The following is an 18,492-nucleotide window of genomic DNA, read 5'->3' on the forward strand; positions in this document are numbered from 1 at the left end:
AATCCCATCATGTGTGATACTGTCTGCTGAGCTGTGTATCTAAACCTCTCATGTGCGATACTGTCTGCTGAGCTATTTATCTAATCCTATCATATGTGATACTGTCTGCTGAGCTGTGTATCTAATCCTCTCGTGTGATACTGTCTGCTGAGCCCCTGTATCTAATCCTATGATGTGTAATACTGTCTGCTGAGCACCTGTATCTAATCCTATGATGTGTGATACTGTCTGCTGAGCTGTGTATCTAATCCTCGTGTGATACTGTCTGCTGAGCCTCTGTATCTAATCCTATCATGTGTGATAATGTCTACTCAGTCATGTATCTAATCTTGTAATAGGTGACACTGTATCTAATCCTATCATGTGTTTTTCTGTCTGTTGAGCTGTGTATCTAATCCTAGCACGTGCAATGCAGCCTTCTGAGCTGCTGTATCTAATCCTAGCATTAGTGATATTATCTGCTGATCCATGTATCTAGGCCTATCATGTGTGATCATATCTGCTGTACTCTAAGCTTAAAGGGGTATTCCAGGAAAAAACTTTTTTTTATATATCAACTGGCTCCAGAAAGTTAAACAGATTTGTAAATTACTTCTATTAAAAAATCTTAATCCTTTCAGTACTTTTGAGCTTCTGAAGTTAAGGTTGTTCTTTTCTGTCTAAATCCTCTCTGATGACACATGTCTCAGGAACCGCCCAGTTTAGAAGAGGTTTGCTATGGAGATTTGCTTCTAAACTGGGCGGTTCCCGAGACACGTGTCATCAGAGAGGATTTAGACAGAAAAGAACAACCTTAACTTCAGAAGCTCATAAGTACTGAAATGATTAAGATTTTTAATAGAAGTAATTTACAAATCTGTTTAACTTTCTGGAGCCGGTTGATATATAAAAAAAAGTTTTTTCCTGGATAACCCAGGATATATCACAAAATTGTACTGGTTCCAGTGTGATTTTGTGTAATTTACCCCTAAAGGGAAGTTGTGTAGTCCTCTCTTTTCAGTATGGTGTTGTCTCAGCAGCTCCCCAGCTCCTTCCTTTCTCCTGACAGGAAGTTATATGGTCCTCTCAAAGTCTGTGTGGTGTTGTTGCAGCAGCTCCCCATCTCCTTCCTTTGTGCCACCATCCTCTGCCATCTCAGGAGGCATGGCTGGCCCTTGTCTCTGAGCTCTAGCCCCTCCGACTGAGTGATGTCATTACCTCTGAGCGGCCCCTACAGCTACATCATCATCATCTCCCTGTTATATACAGATATACATATAAGGACAATTAGGGGAACAATAAGGTGTTGATACAGCATGGTGCCCTGTGCTGAACAATGCCACAGGCAGAGGAGCAGACAGTGAATGACTACAGCAGGTGCTGTAACCTCACTAATTGTGTAATAGTGCACTGTGATATGAGATGTTCTGCAGCAGCTCTGGGCTTGAAACGGTCATCAGGAGTGCGGTGGGATGGGAGTAGACAGGATGGGAGGACTGTGATAGAGGGCTGAGGGAAAGCAATGCATTCTGGGAATTGTAGTACTGAGCAACTGATCAACCAGTAAGCAAAGTGATTATCTGACCTATAAAGAGAGGTATAGAGCCACCAAACAAATGGATTTTTGGTTATTTTAGAACAGGGGGAAACAGATTAGAAATGCAGCATTATTATTTGTCGGAGTGCCCCTTTAAGATGCACAAACACTACATTTCTTTTAAAGGGTTACTCCGCTACCCAGCATCCGGAAAAATGAGTTCTGAACGCTGTGTGTGCATTTCTGTGTTCACACACGCCCCCTGGTGACATCACGCCCCGCCCCCTCAATGCAAGTCTATGGGAGGGGGCGTGACGGACGACGTGCCCTCTTCCCATAGACTTTCATTTAGGGGGCGGGGCGTCATGAGGGGCGGGCGTGAGCACGGAAGCCCGCACAGGGTCCGGAACATAATGTTCCGGACGCTGGGTAGTGGAGTAACCCTTTAAGACAATTCACAGCTCCTTCTGACAGCCAAAACCCATCAGCAGAGAAATGTGATCCATATACGATTAGGATCCAGGTCATTGGACCCCGGCCAGCTCCACACGGCGCGGTTGTGGCACAGTTGGCAGATGGGGGTTTATACTTTTAGCTTTACTGGGGGATTTAAGGGAAAACCCAGAACGGATCTCGATGACCAAGAAAATATGAAGAAAGTGTCATCATCCTCATCTCTACACTGCAATTGTTCCCAATAGAAGCACAAGGCTGCGCGCATCAGCACCTGGCGGTATATACAACATATATATATATATGGCGGTATATACTGTGTGTACAAATAAAGAGAGCTGTAAATACAGTGTGTATATATGTATATATCTCTACACCAGTGTTTCCCAACCAGGGCGTCTCCAGCTGTGGCAAAACTACAACTCCAAGCATGCTCGGACAGCCCCTATTGATTCCCAAGAAGACACAACTGTAGCGCAGTGTTTTCCAACAGTGAGTCTCCAGCTGTTTCAAAACTACAACTCCCAGCATGCCCGGACAGCCTCTATTGATTTTGTAGAAGACAAAACTGTAGCGCAGTGTTTTCTAACCAATGCGGCTCCAGCTGTCCATCCAGAATGATGGGTGTTGTAGTTTTGCAACAGCTGGAGGCACACTGTTTTCAAAACACTGTATTGGGGGAAATAAGAACTGGTGGGAGTTGTCAATGTGTTACATATATATATATATATATATATATATATATATATATATATATATATACACACACACACACACCAGTGTTTCCCAACCAGTGTGCCTCCAGCTGTTGCAAACCTACAACTCCCAGCATGCCCAGACAGCCGAAGGCTATATATAGCAGTATATACAAGACCTTGCATTGAAGGATTTGAAGTTTCTACATGTATTTCCGTCTGTAAATAGAACTTTACGTCACCAGCCCTGAAATGAAATCCTCGTGACTGTAACCCCCGGAGCCCCCACAGATCACACAGGACCCCTATCTGGATATCCCAGGAATAGAATGCGCACGTTCAGCGTGGTCAGAGGGAAACAGCGCCGCTCCACATAGACTCACGCACGCGCCCACTTGCACCTTAAGAAAAAAGTGACTGCTGCTAATTTAGCTTCTCCCCCGGAGCGCGTTCACATCGGCCATTTATAGAGCCGGCTCTTCAGCTGCTCCCGTGATGTGCAGAGCAATCTTAGCTCCTATCGACGTCACCGGCTGCTAAAATAACAACGCTCCATTTAATTAGACCGTCCCCCCTCGATGCATGGGAACCAAGACGCCAATTGTGCTGCTTAGGTATGAATCCGGACGCGGGCGGTGAAAGGTGTCGGTAACCGCTCTGGCGTATCATCACCGCACGCATAGGGGAAGGCGGCCGCAGATACGGATTTCATATCAGTATATCAGGTTTTGCCACGCCCCTCACAGTGACAGTATCAAACTAGTTACATAGGAATCTTTTACCCGTAACTGTACCACAAGTGTCATCCGCCGCAACGGCAGATTCCTATGCAGGACGGTCGGTCATGTGACGTGCGGCCGCCATGCATCAGGGGTATTGATCTGCAAAACCCCAGCAAGATTTACAGAACGGGTCTCATAGGGGACACATGGTGACGCCGCAGCGGTACACACCATACACCCCACGTATATATATATATATATATATATATATATATATATCAAATAAAAAAATATATATGTGTATATATGATCCACCCCACGTGTATATATATATATATATATATATATATATATATATATATATATATATATATATATATAAATAAATAAATAAAAATAAATCAAATAAAAATATATATATGTATATACATGTGTATATATGATCCACCCCATATATATATATATATATATATAAAAATTAAAAAAATATATACATATTTATATATATATATATATGTGTGTATATACGATACACCCCACGTATATATATATATATATATATATATATATATATATATATATATATATAAATGAAATAAAAAATATATATGTATATATCCTCTCCCCTTTACCAGATTATAGAAGGGAAGTTTCAGGTCTAGAACAGACCCCCGAAAAAACACAAAGTAAGCGCCGCAGACAATACTGTCTCCAGCTTGTTGCTGCATGAAAAGTCTCAAAGTGATTGTCAACAGGAAGCAGACGGCTGCTGACACGTACCGACTGCCATCTTGTTTTCCCGACGGTGAATGTTTTCTTTTTGCAAAACTTTATCTGCAACAAAGTAAAAAAAAAAAAAAAAAAACACAAGAAAAAACAAAAACAAAACCCCAATGCAGTAATAAAGAGGCGTACGAGGATATCAAGGACACGGGAGGAGAAGGTTGTAAAAGCTCTGCAGGCACACGGACACATTATATATATATATATATATATATATATATATATGCACTCACACACATATAAACTCTGCAAGTGGCACATCTGATTTATGTGTTTACCTCCAGTGTATTGTTGTTTATGGTTGATACATTGTATCACTAGAAAGGCTGTTATACAGTGTTTTGTAAACAAGCGATAGATTGTATCCTTATATAGACTTGTATATACATAACTATGGCTAATGTTACGGCGGTGGTCTCCAAACTGTGGATGTCCAGATGTTGCAAAACTACAACCCCCAGCATGCCCGGACAGCCGTTGGCTGTCCGGGCATGCTGGGAGTTGTAGTTTTGCAACATCTGGACATCCACAGTTTGGAGACCACTGTGTTAGATGGTCTAGGAGTGATACATTGTATCGGTTTGTAAAGTGATACAATGGAAAGTCTTAGGTGGATACGTTGTGTCCTTATATAGAGAGACGGAGTGTTTCCAGGCTGCCTGTATACAGTGATACAATGTCACCAGGCTGGGAGGATACAGTAAGGGAATGTCTGTGGGCAGGCGGGGGGCCACCAGCCACGTCCTTACCTTGTAATCCTGGATGTATGGAGGGGTCCCGCTGCTGGAGGGCTCGGCTTATATTCCCAGGCTTATCCGGGCCATCCTGTTTATTGTGAAGGATCTCTGCAGACAGAATGCAGCCATAACCAGCCCATACTCTCTGAAACAGCTCAGTGTTGTCACTGTTATGAGCGAACTCACAGCTGACGCCTCCTGGGTCCTACTGCCCGTCAGCTCGTCTCTCCAGCCCGGCCTTCAGCTCTCTCTGCAAAACACTGAGTTGGCGACAATAAAATCGATATTACACATGACTATTATTAGACGGCCCCCGCTGTCACTTCATGAGGGGCGCCTATAAATATCGGATCCGTAATGGGGGCATCTCCTGCGGGTTATGGCGAATTATTGAGAGGTGTCAGGATTAATGTGAAAAAGAGAGTAAGAAAAGTGCGAGAGGGATCAGAGGGGGCGACGTGACCCTCAGCCTCCAGCAGCCAATCAGAGGCTGTGTCTGTGCGGGATACAAAGAAATGGCAACTTAGTATTGGTGGGAAAAGGAAATCAAAAGGTCCAAAATAATATATTGCCAAGAGGATTAGAGGAGAAGTCTTAATAAATATGCTATTTTATAAAACATCTTAGATAGATAGATAGATAGATATGAGATAGATAGATATGAGATAGATAGATAGATAGATAGATAGATATGAGATAGATAGATATGAGATAGATAGATAGATAGATAGATATGAGATAGATAGATAGATAGATAGATATGAGATAGATAGATAGATAGATATGAGATAGATAGATAAGATAGATGATAGATAGATATGAGATAGATAGATATGAAAGAGATATATAGATAGATATGAGATAGATGATATGAGATAGATAGATAGATATGAGATAGATAGAGAGGAGATAGATATGAGATAGATAGATAGATATGAGATAGATAGATATGAGATAGATAGATAGATATGAGATAGATAGAGAGGAGATAGATAGATAGATATGAGATAGATAGATAAATAAGAGATAGATGATAGATAGATATGAGATAGATAGATATGAGATAGATAGATAAATAAGAGATAGATGATAGATAGATAGGAGATAGATAGATATGGGATAGATAGATATGAGATAGATAGATAAATAAGAGATAGATAGGAGATAGATAGATGTGAGATAGATAGATATGAGATAGATAGATGATAGATAGATATCAGATAGATAGATATAGAAAGTATTTCATGTTTCCATTGTGACCAGTTACTTACTTTCTAGGTTAGGTTTCAGTAGTTTGTCCTGGGATGGAGGGTGTCTGCGCCCCCTACTGGAAGCACTGCAGCACTGCAAACAGCCGGTCATCTGACCTGCACACTCCACGTCAAGGGTTATTAACCTTTTACGTGCCAGGCTTCTCTTCTGGGGATAATTGTTTTCTGGAGTAAGTTAAGAGCTATTGGGAAAAAAATCGTAAAATATATTGTGAATATCTGGGATTGTTCTATAGTTCATTGTGTCTCTCTTTATAAATAAAGAATAATTGTAATTATTATCATTATGTACCTGCTCACACAGCTGAGGGACTTCTCATAGAGCTTCAGCTTCCAAACTGTGGACCTCCAGAAGCTGCAAAACTACAACTCCCAGCCTTTGGCTGTCCGGGCATGCTGGGAGATGTAGTTTTGCAACAACTGCAGGTCCACAGTTTGGAGCACACTGCTCTAACCCTGACTGCCTGCACTTATACACTGTAACAAATCCTCAGCTGTGACAAGTATTAAGACTGAACAGGTTTTATGCCTCTTAATGTTAAGAAAAATGGTTTCTATTCACTGACAGAAAGCAGAGATATTGAAGAAAGTAGCAGAGCTTTATATAATAGAGAGGCTGTCAGGACCCCACCGTACCCATAATATATGGCGCCTGTACAGATGTCACTCACTGATGGGCGGAGGGCTGATCTATACATCGATCAATGAGAGGTCACATGACTGATACACCGCACATATCCCCAGGACCTCGGGGGCCGCTTAGCTGCATTATCTCTAATCACTATAGAGAATAGCTGAGACCCCGGGGGATACGCTCAGGTATCACACAAGTGGCCTCCGATAATTGTTTTCTCACAGATTAATTAGAGACAATTCTTCCAGGTGTGAGGAGGATCCTGTGCCGCCATCTACCTCCACCTGTGCTGCTCAGTGCTCATCTGTATCTAACAATACAGACAGGCAGGGCTGCTGCAGGGGCCTAGGGGAAAGGAATGTAACCGCCTCCTCATGTAATCCCCTTACTACTGGGGTGACACACTGTAACAAACCTCCTCCTCATGTAATCTCCTTACTATTGGGGTGACACACTGTAACAAACCTCCTCCTCATGTAATCTCCTTACTACTGGGGTGACACACTGTAACAAACCTCCTCCTCATGTAATCTCCTTACTACTGGGGTGACACACTGTAACAAACCCTCTCCACATGTAATCTCCTTACTACTGGGGTGACACACTGTAACAAACCTCCTCCTCATGTAATCTCCTTACTACTGGGGTGACACACTGTAACAAACCTCATCCTGATGTAATCTCCTTACTACTGGGGTGACACACTGTAACAAACCTCCTCCTCATGTAATGTTCTTACTACTGGGGTGACACACTGTAACAAACCTCCTCCTCATGTAATCTCCTTACTACTGGGGTGACACACTGTAACAAACCTCCTCCTCATGTAATCTTCCTACTACTGGGGTGACACACTGTAACAAACCTCCTCCTCATGTTATCTCCTTACTACTGGGGTGACACACTGTAACAAACCTCCTCCTCATGTAATCTCCTTACTACTGGGGTGACACACTGAAACAAACCTCCTCCCCATGTAATCTTCTTACTACTGGGGTGACACACTGTAACAAACCTCCTCATGTAATCTCCTTACTACTGGGGTGACACACTGTAACAAACCTCCTCCCCATGTAATCTTCTTACTACTGGGGTTACACACTGTAACAAACCTCCTCCTCATGTAATCTCCTTACTACTGGGGTGGCACACTGTAACAAACCTCCTCCTCATGTAATCACCTTACCACTGGGGTGGCTCACTGTAACAAACCTCCTCCTCATATAATCCCCTTACTACTGGGGTGACACACTGTAACAAACCTCCTCCTCATGTCATTTCTTTACTACTGTGGTGACACACTGTAACAAACCTCCTCCTCGTGTAATCTCCTTACTACTGGGGTGACACACTGTAACAAACCACCTCATCATGTAATCTCCTTACTACTGGGGTGACACACTGTAACAAACCTCCTCCTCATGTAATTTCCTTACTACTGGGGTGGCACATTGTAACAAACCCTCTCCTCATGTAATCTCCTTCCTACTGGGGTGACACACTGTAACAAACCTCCTCCTCATGTAATCTCCTTACTACTGGGGTGACACACTGTAACAAACCTCCTCCTCATGTAATTTCCTTACTACTGGTATATGGTTCAGGGCAGGAGTTGGGGTGGATGTATGGCGGTGACGCATGATGTCAGGATACTGGACGGACCTGACCTGTCCGTCTCGGAGGGGGGTCTGAGCTCCTCCAGCAGGTAGAAGAATGCAGATTATTATAGTGGAGGGAAGGGGGGGGGGGGTAACCATGGTGCTGGCTGGGCGGGTGCTTGAAATAAGCGGCGGGTGCTTCAGATGCTGGCTGGCTGCTAACTTTCTTGCAGCGGGTGAAGCTGCGCCCCAATCAAGAGGGCGCTCTATGCCAATGCCTATTTTGCCTGTAGGCAGAACCGTCAGTGCAGACAAGCCCCTTCCCCTATTTGGCCTCATTTACACGGTCTCCATAGATGGAAGTGGATTTCTGAGCAGACACTTGGCGATGTGTTTGGCGGAGGCCGGGATCAGGATTTCTGCTGCAGATATGTTCCCAGCGCAGACAAATGTCACAACAATGGGATTCGGCTGCAACTGAATTTCTGAGCGGAATAACATCATGTGAACAAAGACTTATCGTCTACATCCACCATGTCCAATAGAAATAAAGAGCCTTGTGTATACAGCTCCTGTGCAGATCTACAATATGTATCTACATGGCTACACAATACAAACTCTGCGCATTCACCTCCAGACGCCACTGTCTCCTCCTCCAGACTCCTCCCTCCTCCTCCAGACTCCTCCCTTCTCCAGACTCCTCTGTCCTCCTCCTCCAGACTCCTCTGTCCTCCTCCTCCAGACTCCTCTGTCCTTCTCCTCCTCCAGACTCCTCTGTCTCATCCTCCAGACTCCTCCCTTCTCCAGACTCCTCTGTCTCCTCCTCCAGACTCCTCCCTTCTCCAGACTCCTCTGTCTCCTCCTCCAGACTCCTCTGTCCTCCTCCTCCTCCAGACTCCTCTGTCCTCCTGCTCCTCCAGACTCCTCTGTCCTCCTCCTCCTCCAGACTCCTCTGTCTCCTCCTCCAGACTCCTCTGTCTCCTCCTCCAGACTCCTCCCTCCTCCTCCCTTCTCCAGACTCCTCTGTCCTCCTCCTCCTCCAGACTCCTCTGTCTCCTCCTCCAGACCCCTCTGTCCTCCTCCTCCAGACTCCTCTGTCCTCCTCCTCCAGACTCCTCCTCCCTTCTCCAGACTCCTCTGTCCTCCTCCTCCAGACTCCTCTGTCTCCTCCTCCAGACCCCTCTGTCCTCCTCCTCCAGACTCCTCTGTCCTCCTCCTCCTCCAGACTCCTCTGTCTCCTCCTCCTCTAGACTCCTCTGTCCTCCTCCTCCAGACTCCTCTTCCAGACTCCTCTGTCCTCCAGACTCCTCTGTCCTCCTCCTCCAGACTCCTATGTCTCCTCCTCCAGACTCCTCTGTCCTCCTCCTCCTCTAGACTCCTCTGTCCTCCTCCCCAAGACTCCTCTGTCCTTTTTCTCCTCCAGAATCCTCTGTCCTCCTCCAGACTCCTCTGTCCTCCTCCTCCTCCAGACTCCTCTGTCGTCCTCCTCCTCTAGACTCCTCTGTCCTCCTCCTCCTCCTCTAGACTCCTCTGTCCTCCTCCACCAGACTCCTCTGTCCTCCTCCTCCAGACTCCTCTGTCCTCCTCCCCCAGACTCCTCTGTCCTCCTCCCCCAGACTCCTCTGTCCTCCTCCCCCAGACTCCTCTGTCCTCCTCCCCCAGACTCCTCTATCCTCCTCCCCCAGACTCCTCTGTCCTTTTTCTCCTCCAGACTCCTCTGTCCTCCTCCCCCAGACTCCTCTGTTCTCCTCCTCCTCCAGACCCCTCTGTCCTCCTCCTCCAGACTCCTCTGTCCTCCTCCTCCTCCTCCAGACTCCTCTGTCCTCCTCCTCCTCCTGTCCTCCTCCTCCTCCAGAATCCTCTGTCCTCCTCCTCCTCCAGACTCCTCTGTCCTCCTCCTCCACCAGACTCCTCTGTCCTCCTCCTCCAGACTCCTCTGTCCTTTTCTCCTCCTTCAGACTCCTCTGTCCTTCTCTCCTCCTTCAGACTCCTCTGTCCTTCTCTCCTCCTCCAGACTCCTCTGTCCTTCTCTCCTCCTCCAGACTCCTCTATCTTCCTCCAAACTTCTCTGTCCTCCTCCAAACCTTTTTGCCTGTCCCTTTCATACCCCTCCCTTTCCTTTTCCAGACTTCTCTGTCCCCCTGAAGTTTATCTACTGATCCTTTTCTCCCCCAACAACTGAGAGCGGCGGAGAAACCGGGACACCTAAATATACATGATTAACCTGCTTCTCCAAAATCACAGCGTTGGGCCAGAATCGGGCGTCTGTCACCCTCCTTTCTTTTGGTTTTTGTTCGTTTCTGTCGACTATTTCATTAGTGGTTCCTTTATTTGGCCGGAATGTAAAATCTTAAATTTACCACACACAACATTTTTTGACTGTGTTTTTTTCATTGTCTGTGGTTTTTATCATGTTTGTCATTGTATGCTCCGGGTATAGTGTTTTTGATTTGTTATTTTGACGCATTTCTCTTCACCTTCTCTACAGGAATTTAAATACAGCAGAAAACAACTAGTTGTAAGTGTCACAAAGTAAAAAAAACGACAAAAAAGGCATTAAAAACGCGTGAAAAGTATGGCTTCTTTTTTCTTTTGCAAAAATACAACTCTCAGCATGCCCGGACAGCCTACACTACCTTATCTAGAGAGGGTCTTTATATTAAAGCAGTGTTTCCCAACTAGGGTGCCTCCAGCTGTTGCAAAACTACAACTCTCAGCAAGCCCGGACAGCCTACACTACCCTTTGTAGAGACGGTCCTTATAGTACAGCAGTTTTTCCTGACCAGGGTGCCTCCAGCTGTTGCAAAACTACAACTCCCAGCATGCCCGGACAGCCAACGGCTCTCCGGGCATGCTGGGAGTTGTAGTTTTGCAACAGCTGGAGGCACATTGGTTGGGAAACACTGGTCTAGATCAATAGTCTTTAACCTGTGGCCATTCAACTGTAGCAAAACTACAACATACAGCCATGGACTGTCAGAGCATGCTGGTACTTGTAGTTTTGCAAAATATGGAGAGCCATGAGATGGAGTATAGAACTCATCAGTGGGATTCACTGAAATCCTTTAGGGCATGCTGGGAGTTGTAGTTCTGCAAAAGGTAGAGAGTCATGGGATGGGGTATAGAATGCTACAGTAGGATTCCCCGAAGGCTGCTAGGGCATGCTGGGAATTGTAGTTCTGCAACAGCTGGAGAGCCATAGAATGGGCTATAGAATGCATCAATGAGATTCTCTGAAGGTTGTCAGAGCATGCTGGGAGTTGTAGTTCTGCAACAGCTGCAGAGCCATAGAATGGGCTATAGAATGCATCAATGAGATTCTCTGAAGGCTGTCAGGGCATGCTGGGAGTTGTAGTTATGCGACATCCGGAAAGCCGAAGAATGGGGCATAGAATGCATCAGTGGGATTTCCCAAAGCATGATCGGGGCATGCTGGGAGTTGTAGTTTGGTTGTAACATACTGGTTGGAAAACACTAAAATATTGAAAATGCAAATAAGGATAAATAAATAAATAATAAAATAAACCCATCAAATAAAATAGAACCTGTAGGTATAGTCCGTAACAATCCTGTGCTTGGTCAGATCTATGGGAGGCAGAGAGGGGGAGGGGGGTCCTGGAAGAAATCTTTAAGACTAAATGGAAAAAAAAAGATCCCTGAATCCATATAAACTGACCTTGTCAAGATGAATCTAAGGAGAGCAGAGTGTATCCGAGCCGCCCGGTGTTCTATAGATGAGAACCGCGCTCTATATTTAGACAAATGCATGTGTGCAGTAAATGACTGGGGGATAATTGAATTGAAGGTTTTTAGACGACCACAAGGGCCGGACCGAGGATGATGGATTGTGACCGGCCAAGAGGAGCAATGAATGAGCCACTTTCCTCAAATGTGCTAGCAATCGTGGCCTGTGTGCCCTATATGGCGGTACATCAGAGAGAGAGAGCCTGACAGCTGACAAGAAGACAGGTGTAAAATAGAGACAGGGGCGACCATCATCATCACCGCAGAGAACACAGCAACGCGTCAGAAGATCTAGATCTGTATCATCTTGTGATGTGTTCAGCTTTCTATAGAGGAAAGAAATAAAGGGTTACATATATTTACTATAATACTGCTACTATATACAAGAATATAACTACTATAATACTGCTTCCTATATACAAGAATATAACTACTATAATACTGCTACTATATACAAGAATATAACTACTATAATACTGCTCCTATATACAAGAATATAACTACTATAATACTGCTCCTATATACAAGAATATAATTACTATAATACTGCCTCCTATATACAAGAATATAACTACTATAATACTGCTCCTACATACAAGAAGATAACTACTATAATACTGCTACTATATACAAGAATATAACTACTATAACACTGCTCCTATATACAAGAATATAATTACTATAATACTGCCTCCTATATACAAGAATATAACTACTATAATACTGCTCCTATATACAAGAATATAACTACTATGATGCTGCTTCCTATATACAAGAATATAACTACTATAATACTGCTCCTATATACAATAATATAACTACTATAATACTGCTCCTATATACAAGAATATAACTACTATAATACTGCTCCTATATACAATAATATAACTACTATAATACTGCTCCTATATACAAGAATATAACTACTAGAATACTGCTCCTATATACAAGAATATAACTACTATAATACTGCTCCTATATACAAGAATATAACTACTATAATACTGCCTCCTATATACAAGAATATAACTACTATAATACTGCCTCCTATATACAAGAATATAACTACTATAATACTGCCTCCTATATACAAGAATATAACTACTATAATACTGCCTCCTATATACAAGAATATAACTACTATAATACTGCTCCTATATACAAGAATATAACTACTATATTAATGCTCCTATATGCGTTAATTTGTTAACGTAAATTTGTTTTCCCTTAGTCCTAACAGCCACTGCCCCAACAACAGTGCATTATATAACAAGTAAAAAAATTAAACATAAGGGAGGGAAATTTGTGTGCTGCTGTTAGGACTAAGGGAAAACAAATTTACGTTAAGAAATTAACGCTTCCCTTACGTCCTAACCAGCAGCACAAGTGGGGACTTAGCAAGAAGTAATCCTATTGGGTAGGGATTTCAGAACAGACCGCACAAGGCAGTGTCTTCCGAACCCCTGAGGTCAATCCTGTAATGACTCACAAAGTGGAGTGTGAGTGCAGGAGGCTACGGAACAACTTGTTCCAAGGGAATAAGGGCCTGACAGGCCCATCTAGTAGACACTGCTCTGGAATGAGCAGTGACAGCGGCAGGAGGAGGCTGATCCTGGAAGTAAATGACTCCTTTATAGCCTCCTTAATCCACCTACTCAGGGAAGGCTTGGAGGCCTTCATTCCTTATTCCTGCCAAGGAAAAAATATTAGAAGATTCCCTGATCTTCTGAACTCCCTGGATCGCTCAATATAATTCTTCACCTCTGGGCACATCCAGGGCATGGAGGGATCCTACTCCTGGAGAAGATGGAGAAAGACATCAAACAGGTAAGTAACAACTTACTGACTATTATGTACTATAGGCACCTTAGGTAGAAAGGCGAGTAAAAAGCATAATGGAACTCTATCTGGAAGGAATAGAGTACATGGCTCAAACGCTGAAAGGTTCTGTAGTTTTCCTAAGAGCTTGGCATTGTAGTTCTCCAATGTCAGCGCCAATAAGAAGGTCACTTTCCAAGGAATAAACCTGAACTCCACCTCTTCCAGGGGCTCAGAGGGGGGACCACTCACCCCCTTAAGCGCTGCTGACAGATCCCACTGCGGACTAGGTCTTGAGAAACTAGGCTTGAAACATCTGGTTCCCTTAAGGAACTTCTTAATCAGGGGGTCTTAAAGTAACGATCTACCGAAGGCTTCAGAAAGAGCTGAAATCTTCACCTTTAAGTGTAGAAAAGGGCTGAGGCCTTATCCAGTCCGTCCTGCATAAACTGTAGAATAGCAGACAGCGGAGGGTCCTGAGGAACTTCATGACGAACATCACTGAAGAAAAGTTAGCTTGACTCCATAGGCCTTGACTGTGGAAGAAGCTCTAGAGTGTGAGATCGTTCTTAAGACCACCGCTGATAGCCCTCTAGAGTCTAGAAGGGACTCCTCAATCTGCAGGCTGTCAGAATGAGTTGGATCCAGGCAGAGCTGAGTGCCCCGGGACACCAGGTTCTGCATTGGGGAAAGTCTCCAATAGTGCCCTCGGCTCATCTACATGAAATGGGAAAACCAAAACCTCTACTGAGGCATGGTGCTGTCGGATTTCCATCAATACCTTGGTATCATGGCAGTGGAAGGAAAAGTTGTAGGCCAGCCTGAACTTCCATGTACAGAGCGTCTAGTGCCAGAGGATTGTCATCCCAAACAGGGAAGAATGTTATCACTTTGGCATTGAATCTTGTCGCCATAAGATCTAAGTCTGGGCGACCTCACCGGAAAGTAATCTGATGAAAGACCTTCTGACTCAGGGACAATTCCCTTTGGACTGAGACCTCTGAACCCATGATCCACAGCTGCATTCAGGACCCCTGAATGTGGACTGCCAAGGTGAGAAAAGATTCTGCTCTGCCCAAGACAGAATTAGACCTACTTCTGAGAGTAAGAAATGAGACCTGGTGCCTCCCTGTCTGTTCATGAAAGAAACCGCAGAGTTGACTGAGTGAACCCTTACAGCCTTCTTCTGATAAGGGGGGGAAAATGAAAGAGCCATCCGGATTACCCTGAGCTCCTCAGGTAGGATGACATCATAGCTCTAGAGGACCCCAAGATCCTCTTGTGGATGGGCACCCCAGCCTAGAAGGGATGTATCTGTCGTCAATAAGATCCAAATGGGTTGGATCAAAGACACACAATCTTAGACCTGCTTCCACCACTTCAGGAAGTGGAGACTTTGTGATGACAGGGAGCACTTATCTCTAGCCCTCTGGGAGTGCGATTCCATCGACTTTAAACTTCCATAAAAGAGGGCGAATATGCCACAAGGCCCACGGACTATGTCCACAGCCGCAGACATTAGGCCAAACATCTTCATCAGATGGTTACCTGACGAGGTACCTGAGAAACTCTGCTGCTCTGGAACGCATCTTCCTTTCTGGAGAATGAGAAAGAGTCATATTGGCAGATCTACTATGAAGCCCAGAAACTTCCTGGTGTGGAGGGTGATCTCTGATTTCTGCCACTTTATTACCCAGCCAAATTGCTGGAGAAAGACTGAGCTAGCAGAAGAGAAGATGAAGAATTTCCTCTGAGGGCATCATGAAGAGCCAATCGTCCAAGAACAGGACAATATCCAAACCTCTTATAGAGGAATACTACAGCTATGAATCGGTAGACTTTGGGACAAGAAAAAAACTGGCGAATAAACGCCCAGAGGACCCTCCCCTTTCCTTCTGTATACCAGGATAGACGCCTACAAACCTACATGCTTCTCACAGAAGTAACTTCGTGGAAATAAACTTTCCCTGGGAAAAAGAAATAAAAAGTCTATGCTGTACTCCATCCTATAACATTCAGGACCCAGGGATCTGGAACAAACTCTGTCCAGGTACCCAGAAAAAAAATTGCATGGCCTCCAATGGGAGGTCCGAATAATAGGAGGAAATACACTTGGAAGTGTTAGCGGAATGAGAGGGAAGTCATAAGCTGGACTACTTGTCCCTTGTCCCACAGAAAAACGGTTTTGATCGCTTTCTGAGGTCCATGGCCATTTAGAGGCTTAGATTGGCCAAGAAAGGATTGGATCCTAGAGCTTGGTTACCCCAACCTAAAGGTTTTGAGGGGGGCATTTGCTTTTATCAGCAAGGCCCTACATATATATATATTAAGTTATACTTGGAGGCATCCAAGGTTTAAGCCACAATGGCCTTCTTCTGGCAGGATAGAGGCCTACCTTACATTGCTTGCAGAGCAGCATCACAAGAAATCCACTACAAGATGGATTAAAATTGTGCTAGGCTATCATCCTGAGAGGCCGGAACCAATATCTGAATGAATCAGAAGCTGAGGTATCAGCGGCAGAGTAAGATCTTCTTCAGATGAATTCTACACCTTAATCCATAGGGTTCTGCAAGTTCGTCCTGTGCACAGCAGGGACTAAGGTCCTTTTAGACAATTATGCAAATCCTAAATCAACCTTAGACGCAGAACTTCATTCCAAGTGAGTCCTCACAATCGGGAACATGGAGTAAAACCGCTTTGGTTAGCGGCGCCTTCTCAGGATGCCTTACTTTAGCTTCATATGAGGAGAGACTCGTCCACTTTGGGGCCCCATGGCCCCTAGAGGTGGCTTCTGGAGCTTCCCCAAGATCCTGGTCCCCCGACCGGATGGATTAAGTAGTCTCTGGGTCTTCTTCAATTGAGAAGAAATATTTCATTGCCTCCTAGATTCAGAAGAGTGAACTTCATCCGCTGTGTGATGGCGTCCTCACTGCTGGGCGCAGGCTGAAGACTCCAAAGGTCTTTACCCGTATTACAGAGTCCTGATGGTTCGGCCTCAGACAGAAGAGCAGGACGGCATGAAGGACACCTGGTATTATTCATAGGTGTCCGCCAGATGGGGGTCACAGATGTCTGTGGTTAGACGTCACCTGGCACCCAGAACGGTCACCGTCACAGCAGACGACATTTTCTAGAAGAGAAAACAAGTAATATAAATGCAAATCCTCTACTGGGAGGGAAGGCGGAGGCAGGAACGTACCCAAAAAGATCACTAAAAATCTTTACATCAAGATTACTGTCACAGTAAAGCTTCTCTATAATACACAAAGTATGTATGTTACTGATGGGCGGAGCTAGTCACTGACCACTGTGCTGCCCGAACACATGGATGTTACTGATGGGCGGAGCTAGTCACTGACTACTGTGCTGCCCGAACACATGGGTGTTACTGATTGCTCCTTACGGAAGATGTCCTGGTGGGGTCCAAACCTGGAGCCCAGACTGCAGACTAGTCACTGACCATTGTGCTGTATATACACAGACTGCAGACTAGTCACTGACCACAGTGCTGTATACACAGACTGCAGACTAGTCACTGAACATTGTGCTGTATATACACAGACTGCAGACTAGTCACTGACCACTGTGCTGTATACACAGACTGCAGACTAGTCACTGACCACTGTGCTGTATACACAGACTGCAGACTAGTCACTGACCACTGTGCTGTATACACAGACTGCAGACTAGTCACTGACCATTGTGCTGTATATACACAGACTGCAGACTAGTCACTGACCACTGTGCTGTATACACAGACTGCAGACTAGTCACTGACCACTGTGCTGTATACACAGACTGCAGACTAGTCACTGACCACTGTGCTGTATATACACAGACTGCAGACTAGTCACTGACCATTGTGCTGTATATACACAGACTGCAGACTAGTCACTGACCACAGTACTGTATATACACAGACTGCAGACTAGTCACTGACCACTGTGCTGTATATACACAGACTGCAGACTAGTCACTGACCACAGTACTGTATATACACAGACTGCAGACTAGTCACTGACCACTGTGCTGTATATACACAGACTGCAGACTAGTCACTGACCACTGTGCTGTATATACACAGACTGCAGACTAGTCACTGACCACTGTGCTGTATATACACAGACTGCAGACTAGTCACTGACCACAGTACTGTATATACACAGACTGCAGACTAGTCACTGACCACTGTGCTGTATATACACAGACTGCAGACTAGTCACTGACCACAGTACTGTATATACACAGACTGCAGACTAGTCAATGACCACTGAGCTGCTCCTAAACAAATCAGGCTGCAAACTTAGAGGCAGCCTGCAGCAGAGTGGAGCTTTCCTATTTGAATTTGGCTCCATTGGAGTTAGGCCCCGCCCCCGGAGTGACATCAGACGTCAGCTGAGGGGAATCAAACAGGCTAAACTTTATAAACTGCAAACACACAGAGCAGTGAGGAGTATGGAGCAGGCACAGTGTACATAGAAGCAGCGACAGTAAACGGAGTATACAAGAGCAGTAACA

At 44.8% G+C, this 18,492-nt stretch overlaps 1 protein-coding gene across 4 annotated transcripts in view; it reads right to left on the minus strand.

The window, feature by feature from the left end:
* FOXN3 (forkhead box N3) overlaps positions 1-18,492 on the minus strand; it is a 177,361-nt gene that overhangs the window by 145,286 nt on the left and 13,583 nt on the right. For 2 of the 4 annotated variants that reach the window (XM_056546145.1, XM_056546139.1), the window contains exons 2-4: positions 12,086-12,479; positions 6,178-6,359; positions 4,919-5,166 (exon numbers count right to left, since the gene is read on the minus strand). The gene's annotated coding sequence lies outside the window, so the exon portion shown is untranslated. The remainder of the gene's footprint in view (positions 1-4,918; positions 5,167-6,177; positions 6,360-12,085; positions 12,480-18,492) is intronic. The other 2 variants (XM_056546141.1, XM_056546140.1) reach the window with 2 other exon arrangements.

The sequence above is a fragment of the Hyla sarda genome, chromosome 11 (genome assembly GCF_029499605.1).
Source record: "Hyla sarda isolate aHylSar1 chromosome 11, aHylSar1.hap1, whole genome shotgun sequence".
Classification (NCBI taxonomy): Eukaryota; Metazoa; Chordata; class Amphibia; order Anura; family Hylidae; genus Hyla; species Hyla sarda.